General features: G+C 35.1%; 1 protein-coding gene across 15 annotated transcripts in view; it reads right to left on the bottom strand.

Moving 5' to 3' along the window:
* SOX6 (SRY-box transcription factor 6) overlaps positions 1–18,952 on the bottom strand; it is a 757,470-nt gene that overhangs the window by 423,124 nt on the left and 315,394 nt on the right. The window contains exon 1 of one of the 15 annotated variants that reach the window (XM_054523674.2): positions 3,144–3,296. The gene's annotated coding sequence lies outside the window, so the exon portion shown is untranslated. 15 annotated transcript variants of the gene reach the window in all.

Below are 18,952 nucleotides of genomic sequence, written 5' to 3'. Positions count from 1 at the left end.
TCTCAAAGGTTATGAGTAAGAAATTTATTTTTCAACAAAGAAATGCAGGCCGGGCACAGTGATTCATGCCTGTAATCCCAACACTTTGGGAGGCTGAGACGGGTGGATCGCCTGAGGCTGGAAGTTGGAGACCAGCCTGACCAACATGGAGAAACCCCATCTCTACTAAAAAGACAAAATCCGCCGGTCATGGTGGCACATGCCTGTAATCCCAGTTACTTGGGAGGCTGAGGCAAGAGAATCAATTGAACCTGGGAGGCAGAGGCTGTGGTGAGCTGAGATTGTGCCATTGCACTCCAGCTTGAGCAACAAGATCAAAACTCCATCTCAAAAAAAGAAAAAAAATGCAAATAAATAAAGAAATATTCCATTTCACTACTAATGAAATAAATGCAAATTATACTAAAAATAAGATGCCATTTTCTAGTTGTTATATTGACAATGGTTAAAAATAATAATAATAATGTGTCAGAGTGGATGAGGAAAAATGAGTACCCTTATATACTGATGACAAGAGTAAACTAGTCAACTTTCCTGGAGGGCATTTTGGCAATAGGAATCAAATTCCTTCAAAAAGGGATTACCCAACAATGCATTTTTAAGAATTTAAGCAAAAGAATTAATTACAGATGTGTGCAAAGATTTAGCTACAGATGAGTTTACTGCAACATTGTTAATAATAATGGAGAATCAAAAACAACCTTACCTATAGATGATCAGCTAAGCTATGAAATGGCCACAATAGAATAGTCTGCAACCATTAAAATTAATAATGTAAAACAACAGGTGGTATCATAGAAACTGTAAATGATATACCATTAAATTAAAAAGTAGATTATAAAACATTTGATACCATATGATCTCATTTTTGTTTAAATATACATATGTATGCATATTAAATAGATAGGCACAGACATAAAATCTTCAATACAAAAAGTGTATATACCTTAATATAAAGTGAAAAGGTTTTTTCTTTATTTTTATATGTATTGCCTAAATTTCTTCTATATAATATCTGTTACTTTTATAGTAAACAAAAAGTTCATTTTAAAAAGAAAAGGTAGGTAGGAGAAGAGAATCTGATGCCATAGGGAAATGCTCACGTTAACTTTTTAAGAGTAGCTTGCAAAACAGCATGTGCAATAAGATCCCATTTTTCCTTTAAAAAATATGTGTATCTAAACAGAAAAATGTCAAAGATATAATCAGTATAAACATTCTGAGGTATCTCTAAATGTCATTACAGAGCTTTTATAATTTCTTTTTCATATTTTCTGATTTTTTCCAATAACCACAGTTTGGTTTTTTAATCAGAAAAAAAAGTAATATGAAAGACTATATTTACTCTTCCATCTAAATTCATTCTACCAACTAATTGTTTAACAAGTCCATAATTATGGCTAAACGCAAAAAAACAACATAGTAACTTCTTACTGCCAAAATAGGCACAAATAAGTATGACAGTTTTTCTAAGAAAAGCAAATCTCATAAACGTATTGGTATATTCTATCCAACCAATCATAAATTTAATTTAATGATGAAACCACTTACATGTCAACTATATCAAGTTGCAAAGGAGACATAAAAAGCAATCAAGCAAATCACCTCTATATGTGTCCATCTACTAATAGATAGGTAGATATAGTAAAATAAGACAATTGCGAAATAGTTAAACAGATGATAAAAATAATGTACTGACAGTGGTCATCAGTATAGCAAGACAAAAAATAAATGAACAGGAATCAATTAATTGGCAGTGTGGCATTGCCAAAAGTCCTGGCCCTGATTTCTAAACATATGATCTTGAGCAAGCCAAATAATCTCTCCAAGTTTTAGATTCCTTGTCTTTAAACTTACAGTAAAAAAAAATAGATTCTTTAGCTTTACAATTATAGAAAAAATTGATGCAAATGTAAAGAATTTCCATATGACTAAGCTAACATAAACCCTAGAATACCTCCAAAATTAGTACTTACTTAATTAAACACAGATGAAGATGGTAATACCATGAGACAAAAAGAGAATTTTAGAAAGAAAGAAGGAAAATGAGAAGAGAGAAAAGCGCTGACATCCTTGATAGGGAAGAATTTCTGCAATAGGGAATCAAGGCTCAGGAAAACTCAGTAGCTTTTTCTTATTCCAGAAAAAGAACTGGGGACCAAATTTCTACATTTTGGCTGCTAGCCTCAAGCCTAACTAATCACCCAGTTGCACTTCTGCACATGGAAAAGCTGATAGAGCATCAACAAATTCTTTATCAAAATAAACACTTTGTAACACTGAGAAAATTAAAAGTGTTGTAATCTATAAATGGCTCAGCCTGTTCTGTTAAAACTTTATCCCAATTGGACACTACACTTAAAATATGTTCAATTTTTTTTCTTTACCTCTGCTGCAATTTTTTAAGTCAAATATATTTTCTTCCATCTCTAGAAAGTAAGTTTGTTTTTATAATTTTCCAAATTATATTTATATACATTCTTCATGAAAATATGCATAATATAGTCAGTTTCATTCTTTTTCTCTCCAAAAGAGAAAACATGGTTGAAACCTTTTCTTTTTCAGTACAAAATTCTAGTCTCACACATCATCTTTCACCGACTTCCATATCTAAAATTTCTTCTTATTCCCCAACTCCCTCCCAAAACCCAAACATACACACACATACACACACAGGCAGAGGCACAATGAACACAATACCAAAGTTTTAAAAATAAATGTTTAGACATAAAAACACCTTAGGGTGACACTAAGTTGTAAGCTATTTCTAAAACTATTTGTTAAGGTAGTGGGAAAAAAAACACACACGCATACAATAGACTTTCTAATCAAAGTCTGGTAATTTTTCTAAGTGAATGTTATTAACTAGAATAATAAACCACCATTAAAATAAGCCATTTCTTACATTTAATCATTATAAAAGAGGAGCAAAAGTCTTAAAAAGCAAAGTTTTTGCTTATCAAAATGTTATTTTTACTTTAATTATTAAAGGTTCTCTGGATATCACAGGGTTGCTTCTCTCCCAACCATCATCAAAACATTCAGAAAATACCTTTGTCAAATACGGTGTCACTCAGCTTGTAAATAACAACATACTTGGCATCTGTACACATAAAGAACAGCCTAAATGTTTAATCAAATACCTTGACTTCAGGAATTAACTTCTTGCCTTTGTCCTTTGGTGGCCACGATATCTTCATTGGAAGCCTCTATTGCTGTCATTATTTCTAATTGAAATCATCCTCTACCTCCACACCCTTCCACGAAGGAAACATGGCTTTTATCTTTGTCTTGCACATGCACACAACAGAGGGAGGGAGAATAATTTGCTATTTGCACTTTCAATAATAAAATAGCAAATTTATAAGGAGTGCTCTCTATTATAGGATACCAAGCATGTTCAACACTCAATTCAGCTGTTGAAAAGAACTGCACTGTAACCCTTTTACCTAATATAGTATCATATTTTCAAAAGGCAGAGGAAATCTCTCAACTTGGGGGAAAATTATCTAAAGGTAAAGAGATGCTATATTTAATTCCTCACTTGAAGCTAGTGTCTATTCTGAATAAAATACTGCAACTTTAGGTGTTTCTGTGCTTAGATCTAAGAAATGGACCTAAAATGAAGTTAGAGAGTTCAATGTGGAATCGTTGTCAACTCCAGGGTAGTTGTACTAGTTGTACTAGTAATGGCAGAGTCAGGATTTTAACCTAGGCAGACTAGCTAAAGACCAAGCTCTTAAGCACAACTTAATCTCTTAAGCACCAAAACAAACAAACAAAAAAAACTAATTAAAAGTTTTTGCTCCCTTTTCATGGATAATTTGAAGTATACATTGAGATTAAATCCTGTTTTCCTGAGAAATGTAGCTATACAATGGTGTGTTAGCTAATTATTGTATTAACTTCTGTGTAAGTACCTTTTGATATAGGAAATTTAGCAAAGAATGCACTCACGATTCCATGAGTCATGAAATAGAGACTTCTGTAACAATAATAAGAATTGCTCTTTCCTTCATAAAATGTTTAAAGTTCATTCTTTTAGGATTAATTCAGCTTAAATATTGAGTTCCTTAGACTCTTCCACACTTATGTCACTACATTGCTCCATAGATTCCTTATACAGCAACATCCCTATAACAGAGCAATAAGAAGAAAGAGAAAGGCAGGAAAATCCAAAACAGATGTCTCGAGGAAATACATTAAAGCTTATTTACTTTTCTTAAAGGAGAATTCCTCAGCTCAGAATCTATTTACTCTTACTTAAGCATAACTGTAGCATAATTTTAATTATATGAGGAGCACACCTAGGTTCAAATCCTGTTTCCACCACTTACCAATAATATAATCTTGGGCAAGTTGCTCAACTTCTCTGAGTCCAGGTATCTTTATCTGTACAATAGTTCACCTTGCTGGAGTGTTGCAGGAATAAGCCCAATAGATACATGTAATGTTCTTAGCACAGTGCCTAGCATATACTAAGTGCTCAATAAATGGATCTTTAATACCCTTAAAATATGAACTAATAACAATTCAATGGGTTATTTTGAGAATTAAATGGCATCACATGTAAAAGCACCTACATTAGTGCTGTACAACAAAAGAGAGGCCTATAAAATGTTAGTTTTCCCTCTTTTCTTATCTAATTTAACAGCCCATAGCCAAATAGAAGTAGCAGCTTATAAAAGAGTATGGGAGGAGGACTGATATTGCTAAAGGCAAAAACACTAATTACAGAGAAATGACAACTTCAAGTCTGAAAAAAGCAAAGACAGGAAACCAAAAAATGCAGACACAAGAACTCAAAAAAAACCCAGCAACTGGGAGACCACTCAATGTAGAGATAAATAGCCTTAACAGACACTCAACTCAGGGAACAGCTCAGGAATCATATGTTTGTAGTGATAGCTGAGCCATTGAGAAACGTTGTTAAAAAAGTAAATGTAAAAATCAGAAGATAAAACTATGATATAACCTCACCCTCATATATATTATACCAAAATATTAATGAGAGCTTCTCTGATAATGAAATATAGGTTATTTTAATTATCTTCTTTAACCTTTCTATTTTTTCTAAACAAGAAACTGTTTAGGAATCAGAACATATAGTTAAAATGTAAAAATAATGTTGGCACTTAGGAGGAAGTCTTTAGAAACCTAAGAAATACATAAATGTGCAATAATAGATTAACTCATTCTATACTGAGTTCCCTGTTCAAATCACCTCCATGACATCCTAGAAGAATAAAGGTAATAAAATAATGTAACATAAGAGAAAAATTTGATTAGTTGTTGCACAATAAATTCACGTGAAAAAGAAAAAATGCTAAAAGTAGATTCATCTTAGAGATACTATTTTAAATAGCAGTCAGTATCAACACAAAGCTTATAACAAAAACCACGTATGATTACCTCTATCTTTGCTTGCAACAATTCTGACACACCCTCAATTTTAGAGTTAAAAAAATGTTCAAACAACTCTAGGAAAAGATAGAAATAAACTGATAAAATTGAGAAATTTCAAGAAGCATAGTCTTAAGTGAAATGCACCTTTTTACATTCTAAAATAGAAATAAAAATGGTTTCAGCAAATTTAGCTATTACCATGTAATCACTGACACTGAACAACGGGAAAAAAAGAATGGCAGCATAGAAAGCAAACTAAAATATCAGAAATGAACATAATGCTTTTTTTTTCTTTCTGACCTGTAGTATCTATCTCTCTTTGGAATTGTCCCACTGAAGACTATGTACAATTAATAGAGAAAATGCCAGAGAGCTATACAGCAGATCCTAGAGGACTTTTTCATCTGGAAAAAGGGTATCTTTCCAGAAATAGAAATCATTTTCCTGTTTCTTCATTAATCAGAGCTCTAATTTTAAAAGAGTGAAAAGCAGAATAAAAAGGCACAAAGTACTAGGACATTGTAAACTCTCAATTACTTCAAGTACTGTTATTATTATTATCAGTAGTAATAGTACAGGGCTAGTACAGATTTGAGATGAACTAAATGAAACAGTTCACGCAGTTAATCTGTGGCAGAATCATAACTAGAATTTAGATTATGTGCTTCCCTGATCCCAATTAATATTCAGTTCACCTTTTCTATAATTTCCCCCAAAAGTTGACATCTCCAGATCTAATTGTCACTTTAGCTGACTCAGCTGTGACTATTTCATTTCTTTTCTTGGATTCTGATTGTCAGTGGGTTAAAAGCAACATTTTTAATATCAGAGGCATCTATATTTTGTAATAAAAAGAGGGTAAGTTTAAATCATGCCTGTAAAATGTTTATTGAAGTGCATTTTATCCTTGGAAAATAAACAAAAATGCTCTTGAGGTATGCTTAATCTCAGTAGTGTCATTATTTTCATGTCTTATTTCCATCACTTAAAAGAAAAACTTTTCAGTAAACAGAAAAGTAAAGAAAAAATTTTTAAAAATCTTTTCTTTATTATTATGTTGGGAGCATATTTTAATCCATTTTAAATTGGATACACCCAAGTCTTAGAAATGCAAACTCCTGTGATCACAAGAGACGCTAAGCTTTTCATGATGCTTAAAAGGAAAGAAGGGCATAATAAATATGTTTTTGGTTCTGATTCATTTTTTGCTCTTTTGAATTAATTAATGCTGTGGAAATCCCAGGCAACTGCTACATCATTTGTGACTGAATTGAGTCCAAAGGAGAAAAATATGTAAAACATTATTTAATTAAAATTTTGCATTTTTTTCTCTCACATTTCCTTTCCTACTAGCTAACAGTCATTCAAACTAAGAGGATAGTTTCATGTTTGTTGCTATTGAATTGCCTTGGGCCACGTTAACATGTTCAGAGATCTGTGGCATCTGGAGCCATATTGTTCTCTGGGGCCAACCCCTTGAGTATGGCTCTCAAGCTCCCCCAGCCTTATTTCAAAGCTGTCTTTGGCAAAACGTAATGCTCATAGGGAGACTCTGCTTGTATTGGTATGCATATGGCCCTTGAGGAATATTAGCAGAGTTGTTTTTTGTTGTTGTTCTTATACATGTGTTTTTGCGTTTAGCTTGGGAAGTGGACAATAATGAGAATTGAAGGAGAAATCCATTCAACTTCAATAATTTTACCTTAATGTAGGAAACACAAAACAAAGAAAAGTTTACTTTCCTGATTCTAAGTTGAGAATATCACATTGGAAAAATCTTTTGTGTGGGGGGCAAGTGGGGGGTGAAGTAACCGAGTCATGTCCCTGAAACATAAAATCTAATCATGTCAATATCCTACTTAAAAACCTTCATTATTTCCCCATAACCTACAGGATATAGATTCCTGCATATAGATATAACACTCATTAATAAGCTGATTCCACATTATCTTTCTAGTCCTATTTCCTGACACATATACACACACTTAGCAACATAAGACCTGATCTTCTCTAACTATTCTCTGTTGAATGTTCTCTAAATCATCTTCCCTGATATCTGTTCTTAGAGATTGCAAGCTACTTTTCTATTTATGGCCCTCATAAATACTGTTCCCTCTTCTGTCTCCTCTTCACCAAACTATATCCTACTTATAATTTATGTCTCAGCTTTAATATCACTAATGTATAGTCACCATCCTTGATCCCAAACCGAAATAGGTCTCCCTTTTCCTTCATATTATTTATTAAACTACAATTAAATATTTATTTAATGCCTTCCTCTTATTTGGACTGTAAACTACAGAAAGGTACAACATACATTTTAGTTCACCACTGTATTCCTGGTCCATATATACTTGGTACTCAATGGATTTAGGAGATTCTCTCATTATCCAAATATTCATTATGTGAGTCACTAAAATTATACAGAAGGTAAAATGCCTTCATTAATAAACTTACCATTTGTAAAATTAGTCTTCAGGTAAACACCCCTCACAGATTAACTTAACATGTATCTCACACATGTGGGTTAATGTCCTTGTATCTTTGATCATCATTGCTCAGTGGTTTCAAACTTCTCGGCACACTGGAGTCACATGGAGACCTGTAAAAACTATTGATGCCTGGGTCCCACTTCAAAAGATTGATTTAACTGGTTGAAGTGTAACCTAAGCAAAAGAATACTTTTTAAAATGCCATATACCGGTAATTTTTTTTTCAGTCAAGTTTGAGAATCAGGCTAGTCAATTACCAGATATTGCACTGTGGCATTGAAACCACTATTCAAAATAAAAATGTAAGGTGACTGCAAAGCAAAATCACAAATCTTGCAAAAGATGCAAGATTTCATGAAGCAAAGAAATATAGTGCCAGAGAACGGCTCAAATCATTGAAAAATCAACAATTTACAGTTAGACTAAGATAAAAACTGAAAAACCAGAAAGTGGCAGGAATGATAGTCATTATGGTAGATTATTCATAAAAGAATTATTTGAATATAAAAAGATTAAGCAAAGTCCTTAGGAAATTTTCTTTGCAAAAATGGCCTTTGTTATGACAGATGGTACTACAGTGTGAAAATTGATTTTGCTTTCATAATATTTGACCTGAAAAATTACTCTGAAAAACATGATCACTCTTTTCTTTTTTTCCTTTTTTTTTATTATTATTATTATACTTTAAATTTTAGGGTACGTGTGCACAATGTGCAGGTTAGTTACATACGTATAGATGTGCCATGCTGGTGTGCTGCACCCGTCAACTCATCATATACCATTAGGTATATCTCCTAATGCTATCCCTCCCCACTCCCCCCACCCCACAACAGTCCCCAGAGTGTGATGTTCCCCTTCCTGTGTCCATGTGTTCTCATTGTTCAATTCTCATCTATGAGTGAGAACATGCGGTGTTTGGTTTTTTGTCCTTGCGATAGTTTTACTGAGAATGATGATTTCCAATTTCATCCATGTCCCTACTAAGGACATGAATTCATCATTTTTTATGGCTGCATAGTATTCCATGGTGTCTATGTGCCACATTTTCTTAATCCAGTCTATCATTGTTGGACATGTGGGTTGGTTCCAAGTCTTTGCTATTGTGAATAGTGCCGCAATAAACATACGTGTGCATGTGTCTTTATAGCAGCATGATTTATAGTCCTTTGGGTATATACCCAGTAATGGGATGGCTGGGTCAAACGGTATTTCTAGTTCTAGATCCCTGAGGAATCGCCACACTGACTTCCACAATGGTTGAACTAGTTTACAGCCCACCGACCTTGTAAAAGTGTTCCTATTTCTCCACATCCTCTCCAGCACCTGTTGTTTCCTGACTTTTTAATGATTGCCATTCTAACGGCTGTGAGATGGTATCTCATTGTGGTTTTGATTTGCATTTCTCTGATGGGCAGTGATGATGAGCATTTGTTCATGTGTCTTTTGGCTGCATAAATGTCTTCTTTTGAGAAGTGTCTGTTCATATCCTTTGCCCACTTTTTGATGGGGTTGTTTGTTTTTTCTTGTAAATTTCTTGGAGTTCATTGCAGATTCTGGATATTAGCCCTTTGTCAGATGAGTAGGTTGTGAAAATTTTCTCCCATTTTGTAGGTTGCCTGTTCACTCTGATGGTAGTTTCTTTTGCTGTGCAGAAGATCTTTAGTTTAATTAGATCCCATTTGTCAATTTTGGCTTTTGTTGCCATTGTTTTTGGTGTTTTAGACATGAAGTCCTTGCCCATGCCTATGTCCTGAATGGTAATGCCTAGGTTTTGTTCTAGGGTTTTTATGGTTTTAGGTCTAACATTTAAGTCTTTAATCCATCTTGAATTAATTTTTGTATAAGGTGTAAGGAAGGGATCCAGTTTCAGCTTTCTACATATGGCTAGCCAGTTTTCCCAGCACCACTTATTAAATAGGGAATCCTTTCCCCATTGCTTGTTTTTCTCAAGTTTGTCAAAGATCAGATAGTTATAGATATGCGGCGTTATTTCTGAGGGCTCTGTTCTGTTCCATTGATCTATATCTCTGTTTTGGTACCACTACCATGCTGTTTTGGTTACTGTAGCCTTGTAGTATAGTTTGAAGTCAGTTAGCGTGAGGCCTCCAGCTTTCTTCTTTTGGCTTAGGATTGACTTGGCAATGTGGGCTCTTTTTTGGTTCCATGTGAACTTTAAAGTAGTTTTTTCCAATTCTGTGAAGAAAGTCTTGGTAGCTTGATGGGGATGGCACTGAATCTATAAATTACCTTGGGTAGTATGGCCATTTTCACAATATTGATTCTTCCTACCCATGAGCATGGAATGTTCTTCCATTTGTTTGTATCCTCTTTTATTTCATTGAGCAGGAAGTTTAGAGAAAAAAGAATAAAAAGAAACGAACAAAGCCTCTAAGAAATATGGGACTATGTGAAAAGACCAAATCTGCGTCTGATTGGTGTACCTGAAAGTGACAGGGAGAATGGAACCAAGTTGGAAAACACTCTGCAGGATATTATACAGGAGAATTTCCCCAGTCTAGCAAGGCAGGCCAACATTCAAATTCAGGAAATACAGAGAACGCCACAAAGATACTCCTTGAGAAGAGCAACTCCAAGACACATAATTGTCAAATTCACCAAAGTTGAAATGAAGGAAAAAATGTTAAGGGCATCCAGAGAGAAAGGTCGGGTTACCCACAAAGGGAAGCCCATCAGACTAACAGCAGATCTCTCGGCAGCAACTCTACAAGCCAGAAGAGAGTGGGGGCCAATATTCAACATTCTTAAAGAAAAGAATTTTCCACTCAGAATTTCATATCCAGCCAAACTAAGCTTCATAAGTGAAGGAGAAATAAAATGCTTTACAGACAAGCAAATGCTGAGAGATTTTGTCACCACCAGGCCTGCCCTAAAAGAGCTCCTGAAGGAAGCACTAAACATGGAAAGGCACAACCAGTACCAGCCACTGCAAAATCATGCCAAAATGTAAAGACCATCGAGACTAGGAAGAAACTGCATCAACTAATGAGCAAAATAACCAGCTAACATCATAATGACAGGATCAAATTCACACATAACAATATTAACTTTAAATGTAAATGGACTAAATGCTCCAATTAAAAGACACAGACTGGCAAATTGGATAAAGACTCAAGACCCATCAGTGTGCTGTATTCAGGAAACCCATCTCACATGCAGAGACACACATAGGCTCAAAATAAAAGGATGGAGGAAGATCTACCAAGCAAATGGAAAGCAAAAAAAGGCAGGGGTTGCAATCCTAGGCTCTGATAAAACAGACTTTAAACCAACAAAGATGAAAAGAGACAAAGAAGGCCATTACATAATGGTATAGGGATCAATTCAACAAGAAGAGCTAACTATCCTAAATATATATGCACCCAATACAGGAGCACCCAGATTCATAAAGCAAGTCCTGAGTGACCTACAAACAGACTTAGACTCCCACACAATAATAATGGGAGACTTTAACACCCCACTGTCAACATTAGACAGATCAATGAGACAGAAAGTCAACAAGGGTATCCAGGAATTGAACTCAGCTCTGCACCAAACAGACTTAATAGACATCGACAGCACTCTCCACCCCACATCAACAAAATATACATTTTTTTCAGCTCCACACCACACCTATTCCAAAATTGACCACATACTTGGAAGTAAAGCTCTCCTCAGCAAATGTAAAAGAATAGAAATTATAACAAACTGTCTCTCAGACCACAATGCAATCAAACTAGAACTCAGGATTAAGAAACTCACTCAAAACCGCTCAACTACATGGAAACTGAACAACCTGCTCCTGAATGACTACTGGGTACATGATGAAATGAAGGCAGAAATAAAGATGTTCTTTGAAACCAACGAGAACCAAGACACAACATACCAGAATCTCTGGGATGCATTCAAAGCAGTGTGTAGAGGGAAATTTATAGTACTAAATGCCCACAAGAGAAAGCAGGAAAGATCCAAAATTGACACCCTAACATCACAATTAAAACAACTAGAAAAGCAAGAGCAAACACATTCAAAAGCTAGCAGAAGGCAAGAAATAACTAAAATCAGAGCAGAACTGAAGGAAATAGAGACACAAAAAACCCTTCAAAAAATTAATGAATCCAGGAGCTGGTTTTTTGAAAGGATCAACAAAATTGATAGACCGCTAGCAAGACTAATAAAGAAAAAGAGAGAGAAGAATCAAATAGATGCAACAAAAAATGATAAAGGGGATATCACCACCAATCCCACAGAAATACAAACTACCATCAGAGAATACTACAAACACCTCTACGCAAATAAACTAGAAAATCTAGAAGAAATGGATAAATTCCTCGACACATACACTCTCCCAAGACTAAACCAGGAAGAAGTTGAATCTCTGAATAGACCAATAACAGGAGCTGAAATTGTGGCAATAATCAATAGCTTACCAACCAAAAAGAGTCCAGGACCAGATGGATTCACAGCTGAATTCTACCAGAGGTACAAGGAGGAACGGGTACCATTCCTTCTGAAATGATTCCAATCAATAGAAAAAGAGGGAATCCTCCCTAACTCATTTTATGAGGCCAGCATCATCCTGTTACCAAAGCCAGGAAGAGACACAACCAAAAAAGAGAATTTTAGACCAATATCCTTGATGAACATTGATGCAAAAATCCTCAGTAAAATACTGGCAAACAGAATCCAGCAGCACATCAAAAAGCTTATCCACCATGATCAAGTGGGCTTCATCCCTGGGATGCAAGGCTGGTTCAATATACGCAAATCAATAAATGTAATCCAGCATATAAACAGAACCAAAGACAAAAACCACATGATTATCTCAATAGATGCAGAAATGGCCTTTGACAAAATTCAACAACGCTTCATGCTAAAAACTCTCAATAAATTAGGTATTGATGGGACGTATCTCAAATAATAAGAGCTATCTATGACAAACCCACAGCCAATATCATACTGAATGGGTAAAAACTGGAAGCATTCCCTTTGAAAACTGGCACAAGACAGGGATGCCCTCTCTCACCACTCCTATTCAACATAGTGTTGGAAGTTCTGGCCAGGGTAATTAGGCAGGAGAGGGAAATAAAGGGTGATCAATTAGGAAAAGAGGAAGTCAAATTGTCCCTGTTTGCAGATGACATGATTGTATGTCTAGAAAACCCCATTGTCTCAGCCCAAAATCTCCTTAAGCTGATAAGCAACTTCAGCAAAGTCTCAGGATACAAAATCAATGTACAAAAATCACAAGCATTCTTATACACCAATAACAGACAAACAGAGAGCCAAATCATGAGTGAACTCCCATTCACAATTGCTTCAAAGAGAATAAAATACTTAGGAATCCAACTTACAAGAGACATGATCACTCTTCTAAGAATTAATGCACAGTTAGAATTATAAATGAATGCTGCCAATATATAAACTTATTTTTAATTTTAATTTTAATTTGTAAAAGTTGACTCAAAATGAAATCATTTTTCCCATTGTTTACTATGCAATTTTGATCCCCACCCACTTAATATATTAAAATACAAAAGAAATCATCCTTGTATCACATGACTTTGGCAAAGATACAGTCCTACTTTTTACCTCTTATATTATTATACTATTTGCTTCCTTGTCTTGCCTCATTCTAATGGTTGGACTTTAAATACAATGTCAAGTAGGATGAATGAGCATGGACACTATCTTGTTTCCCATCTTGGGAAGAAAGCATTCACTATTTCACCATCAAATATGATGTTAGTTGTAGGTTTTTCCTAGCCATCCTTTTCAGTTTAAAATAGTTTTATTATATTCCTAGATTTCTGGGAGTTTTTAATTATTAATGGGTGTGGTGAACTGTTTTTTCTGCATCTATTGAAATGATCATATGATTTCTCATTTACTCTGTTAATACAGCGACATTTTCCAAATGTTAAACCAATCTTGTATTTCTGGACTAAACCCTACTTCGTCGTGATATTTCATCCTTTTCCTACATTGCTGGATTTGCTGTTGTTTTGTTAAAGATTTTTGCATCTATGACCATGAAGGATATTGGTCTATAATTTTCCTTTCTTATAATTTTTTCAGGTTTGGGGTTAGGGTTATGCTGGCCTCATAAAATGAGGTAGAAATTGTTCTGTTTTTTGAAAGAGTTTATGTAAGAGTGATGTTATTTCTTAAATGTTTGATAGAATCCACAAGTGAAATCATTTGGGCCTGGAGTTTTCTTTATAGAAATTTTTATTTTCTTAATGAACAAATTCAGTTTCTTATCTTGTGTCAGTTTTAGTAAGTTTTTTTCTAAGAAATTTGTTTGTTTCATCTAAGTTCTATAACTTTTTGGCATACAGATATTCATAATATTTTATTATTGTCTGTTTAATACCTGTAAGATTTATAGTGATAATTCCTCTTTCATTCCTGATATTGGTAAGCTGTGTTTCTTTTTTTCTTGGTCTTTACAAAAGAAAAACAATTTTTGCCTGTATATTTTTCTTGTTTCCAGCAATTTGACTTTGAGGTGCCTAGATGTACTTTTCTTTGCATTTATCTTGCTTGGAGTTTGCTGAACTTCTTACGACTGTACATTTATATCTTTCACCAAATTTGGGAAATTGGTGGCATTATTTCTTCAATTTTTTTCCCTGCCCCAACATCATTCCCTTTTATTTTCTGAGACTCATGTATGTTAGACCTTTTAATATTGTCATATATCCCTAATGCTATATTCATCTTCTTTTCTTTTCCAATTTTTTCTCTGTTGTTTTGGGGTTTTTTGTTTTTGTTTTTAAGAGACAGGGTCTCACTCTGACAACCAGACAAGAGTGCAGTAGCACCATCTTAGTTCACTGCAGACTTGAACTCCTGGACTCAAGTGATCATCCCACCTCAGCCTCTCAAGTAGCTAGGACTATAGGTTCGTGTCACCACTCTCAGCTAGTTTTATTATTTTGTAGAGACAGGGTCTTGCTACATTGCTCAGGTTGGTCTCAAACTTACTAGTCTCAAGCAGTCCTCCTGCCTAGGCCTCCCAAAGGGGAGGTGACATTGTAGGCTTGAGCCACCATGCCTGGCCTCTCTGTTCTTTAAATTGTATAATTATATTGATCTATCTTCAGTTTCACTGTCATCTCTATTCTGCTGATTGTCCTCTCAAGTGATTTTCTTATTTCAGATATCATTTTTTTAAGTTCCCTTTGGCTCTTTTTAATAATTTATCTGTCTCTACTGAGATGTCTTATTTTTTTTTCAAATTTTCCTGGTTCTTCATATGTTGAGCAATTTTGGATTATATCTTAGACATTGTGACCACTATGCTGTGGAGACTCTAGATTCATTTATAGTATTCTAAATAGTATTGCTGTTTAAGAAGCTTACAGCCGGGAGCAGTGGCTCACGCCTGTAATCCCAGCACTTTGGGAGGCCAAGGTGGGCGGATCACGAAGTCAGGAGATCGAGACCATCCCGGCTAACACGGTGAAACCCTGTCTCTACTAAAAATACCAAAAAAATTAGCCAGGCATGGTTGCGGGTGCCTGTAGTCCCAGCTATTTGGGAGGCTGAGGCAGGAGAATGGCATGAACCCAGGAGGCGGAGCTTGCAGTGAGCTGAGATGGCGCCACTGCACTCTAGCCTGGGAGACAGAGCAAGACTCCGTCTCAAAAAAAAAAAAAAAAAGAAGAAGAAGCTTACTTGCTGAGACTCGAACTGCATGTTTTGTCTTACCTGCAGTAAGCAGTAGCTCAAACATCTATTTAGCTCTTTTAACCTTACTTGAGCTACTTGAGATCAATCCTGTTCATGGATGGTTTGGGGATCAGTCAGAGATTTGTAATATAGAAGTTGGGGTTCCCTTTCTGTGGCTTTTTCCTTCCCAAGATTACCTTCTCACCTCTTAGCAGTCGTGGTTGCCCAAAGTCTGTTGCCTTGATTCTCCAGGTCAGAAAAAAATGCTGTTTTTTTCTGCAGCCTGCCCTCATACTAGAAAGCTTGAAAACGACAAACTTACCCAGTTTCTTTCCCTTCATTCTTCCAAAGCTCATTCTCCTCTCAAGATTTAGTCTGTTTCAAGTTGCTCTTCAGTGCCTTCAGATACTTGTGTTTTGTCCAGAGTTCACAGTTGTTACCCTTACTAAATTTTCAGTGGATTAAGTGGCCTTTCTCACTACCAACTACTCTCTGATAATAAAGATTTCTTGTATTGCCTTAAAGACATATTAAATGATACCATGCTTTTTCACTCCTTCATGCCTTTCCACATTCTATTCCTCTGCCTCCACTGTCCTTTCCTTTCATCTGTTCAATGAAATGTTAATAAGCCTTTAATGTTTGATCTCAGCTGTCACCTACTCCATGAAAACCTTCCCTGACTGGAAACAACAGATGCTTTTACACTGTTGGTGGGAGTGTAAATTAGTTCAACCATTGTGGAAGACAATGTGGCAATGCCTCAAGGATCTAGAACCAGAAATACCATTTGACACAGCAATCCCGTTACTGGGCATATACCCAAAGGATTATAAATCATTCTACAATAAAGACACATGCACATGTATGTTTATTGTGGCACTATTCACAATAGCAAAGACTTGGAACCAACCCAAACATCCATCAGTGATAGACTGGATTAAGAAAATGTGGCAGATATACACCATGGAATACTATGCAGCCATAAAAAAGGATGAATTCATGTCCTTTGTAGGGACACGGATGAAGCTGGAAACCATCATTCTCAGCAAACTATCACAAGATCAGAAAACTAAATACCACATGTTCTCACTCATAAGTGAGAGTTGAACAATAAGAACACATGGACATGGGGAGGGGAATATCACACACTGGGGAACATCACACACTGGCTAGAGAAGGGATAACATTATGAGAAATACCTAATGTAGGTGACAGGTTGATGGTTGCAGCAAACCACCATGGCACATGTATACCTATGTAACAAAATTGTATGTTTTGCACATGTAACCCAGAACTTAAAGTATATTAATAAAAAAAAGAAACCTTCCCTAACTACTCATCTAGTTGTTCCCATCCCTGATTTACCCAAGCTCTTGTCACATTATTCATTTATTAGTTTATGTGTCTGTCTTGCTGAGAAATTTGTAAGATTCTTGCAAGAATCAGATGTCTTTTCATTTTATCCTCTTTGTCCCTGGCATATAGTAGGTACAAATTGATGTTTAGTCAGTGAATGAATTAATTCATTATTAGTAAACATGTTCCTCCTCAGCCAGTCATTAAAGAACAATGGGTGAAAGAGGCACTAAGTCAGTCAACACCTTCAACAGCCTTCAGTTTGGGAATTAAACATTCAGTAAGCAATACAAATAACATATAAGTGAAGATGAAAATGAGTATGTGAAAGATCATATTTCCTTATTCTTTCAATCCTACCCTCATGCAAATGATTTCAGAGAAGATGAAAGGAAGGGAGAGGACTAATTATTAAAGGTCCACTGAGTGCTAGGTGCCTTTATCTTTCTATTTAATTTTCATAACTCTACCAAGTAGAAACTTTCTGTACTGATTTTATATATTTTAAAAGATGTCAGGTTTTGCCATCCTCAATATTTAAATACCTAAAATTTCAGTTGAGAATATTTAAATTGGAAATAACTCAGATGTCTAGCAATACAACAATGGTACATATATAGTACAAAATATTATGTAGAAGGAAATGAGATAAAGCTATATAAAATGACATAGAGCTCCAAGCCATAATCTTAAGTGAAAAAAAGCATGTAAAGTATAAAGCAATATGTGTAAAAGGGGACACTGTTACCCTGACACGAAATAAAGCTGCATATTTCTATATAATGGTATATATTTGTATGTGATTATACAAGAAGTCTGAAAGGATATAAAGAAAATTGAAAATAATAGTTACACTTGGGAAAAGAAATAGTCTTTAGGGTGAGAAAGCACATTAAGAAAAATTTTGCTCATCTTTTTTTCAATAATTATTAATTCAACAAATGCTTAATGATAGTCCACTATGTGCCAGGCACTGTTCTACAATAAGAATGTATTTGTGTGTTACTTGTCTAAATTTAAAATATACTTAATGTTTTAAATGAAAGTATTACCTCAGTAAGAGAAACTAAAATAACAGAAAATCTCTAAAGTGCTTAAACATGTGATCTATTATCTTTTTAATGTGCCAGAAGATCGGAAGCTTTTTAAGATAAGTAAATTAATTTATTACTACTTTTAAAACCTGTTCTTCCAAATGCAGATTAAAATTCTTATTTTCCAGATCTGGACCCTGTGGAGAAACAAAATGATTTCTCTTGTTTCCCTTTATAATACAGTTCCACTCACACCAATTCTTATGAGGTTTGGGGATACATGGTGAAGTCTAAAGTTCTTACTTGGGGTAATTCCAGATATCAATTGGCTGTCCACAGATAAAAACACACCTTTTTTTATTATTCATATGCTTGAGCAACCCAGAAAGTACATCTGGCCTTCATGAACTTCATTATTGGCTTCACATAATAGAGGAATATATGTTTGTCCCTTAAGTTGACTCACTTCCCTGTCTTAGCCAGGTGACTCACAGAGGACATCTTCTCATAAACTTCAATATTGAAATAATTTGGAATAACTCAACATTTTAACCTGTCAAGTCCTTAATTCTTTCTAATGACAAGACCTTCATCATCACAACAAAAAGCGCATTCCATTTTTAGTCAATCATAACTGCTACAAAATTATTTTTTCTGCTTGCCCGTGACTCTGGTTCCCTGAGACTTTCAACTACTAACTTGAGTCTAGCGCTCCACAGTTTCACTCTTTTCCCTATGACAGCACTCTAGCCATCTCAGGATACCTACTGAATTCTAAGATTTCTGTTTTTCAGAATAAACATGCTTCATTCTTTTAACCTAAGGGAAGCTTTTGCCAATGAGCCCAGGAAAGTGTAAGAAACTGAATTTCCCTGCAACTAGGCTATTTGTTCAGTTGGAAAAAAAACAACAAGATTTGGCTTTTACCTTAATGAAGCAACAGCCTCCTTGGGTAATCATTAAAAATACTTCCTGGCATTTGTTTTC

This window comes from Pongo abelii, chromosome 9, assembly GCF_028885655.2.
Source record: "Pongo abelii isolate AG06213 chromosome 9, NHGRI_mPonAbe1-v2.0_pri, whole genome shotgun sequence".
Taxonomy (NCBI): Eukaryota; Metazoa; Chordata; class Mammalia; order Primates; family Hominidae; genus Pongo; species Pongo abelii.
The sequence above is the reverse complement of the archived record's forward strand: the minus strand, read 5'-3'. Positions and strand labels throughout refer to the sequence as shown.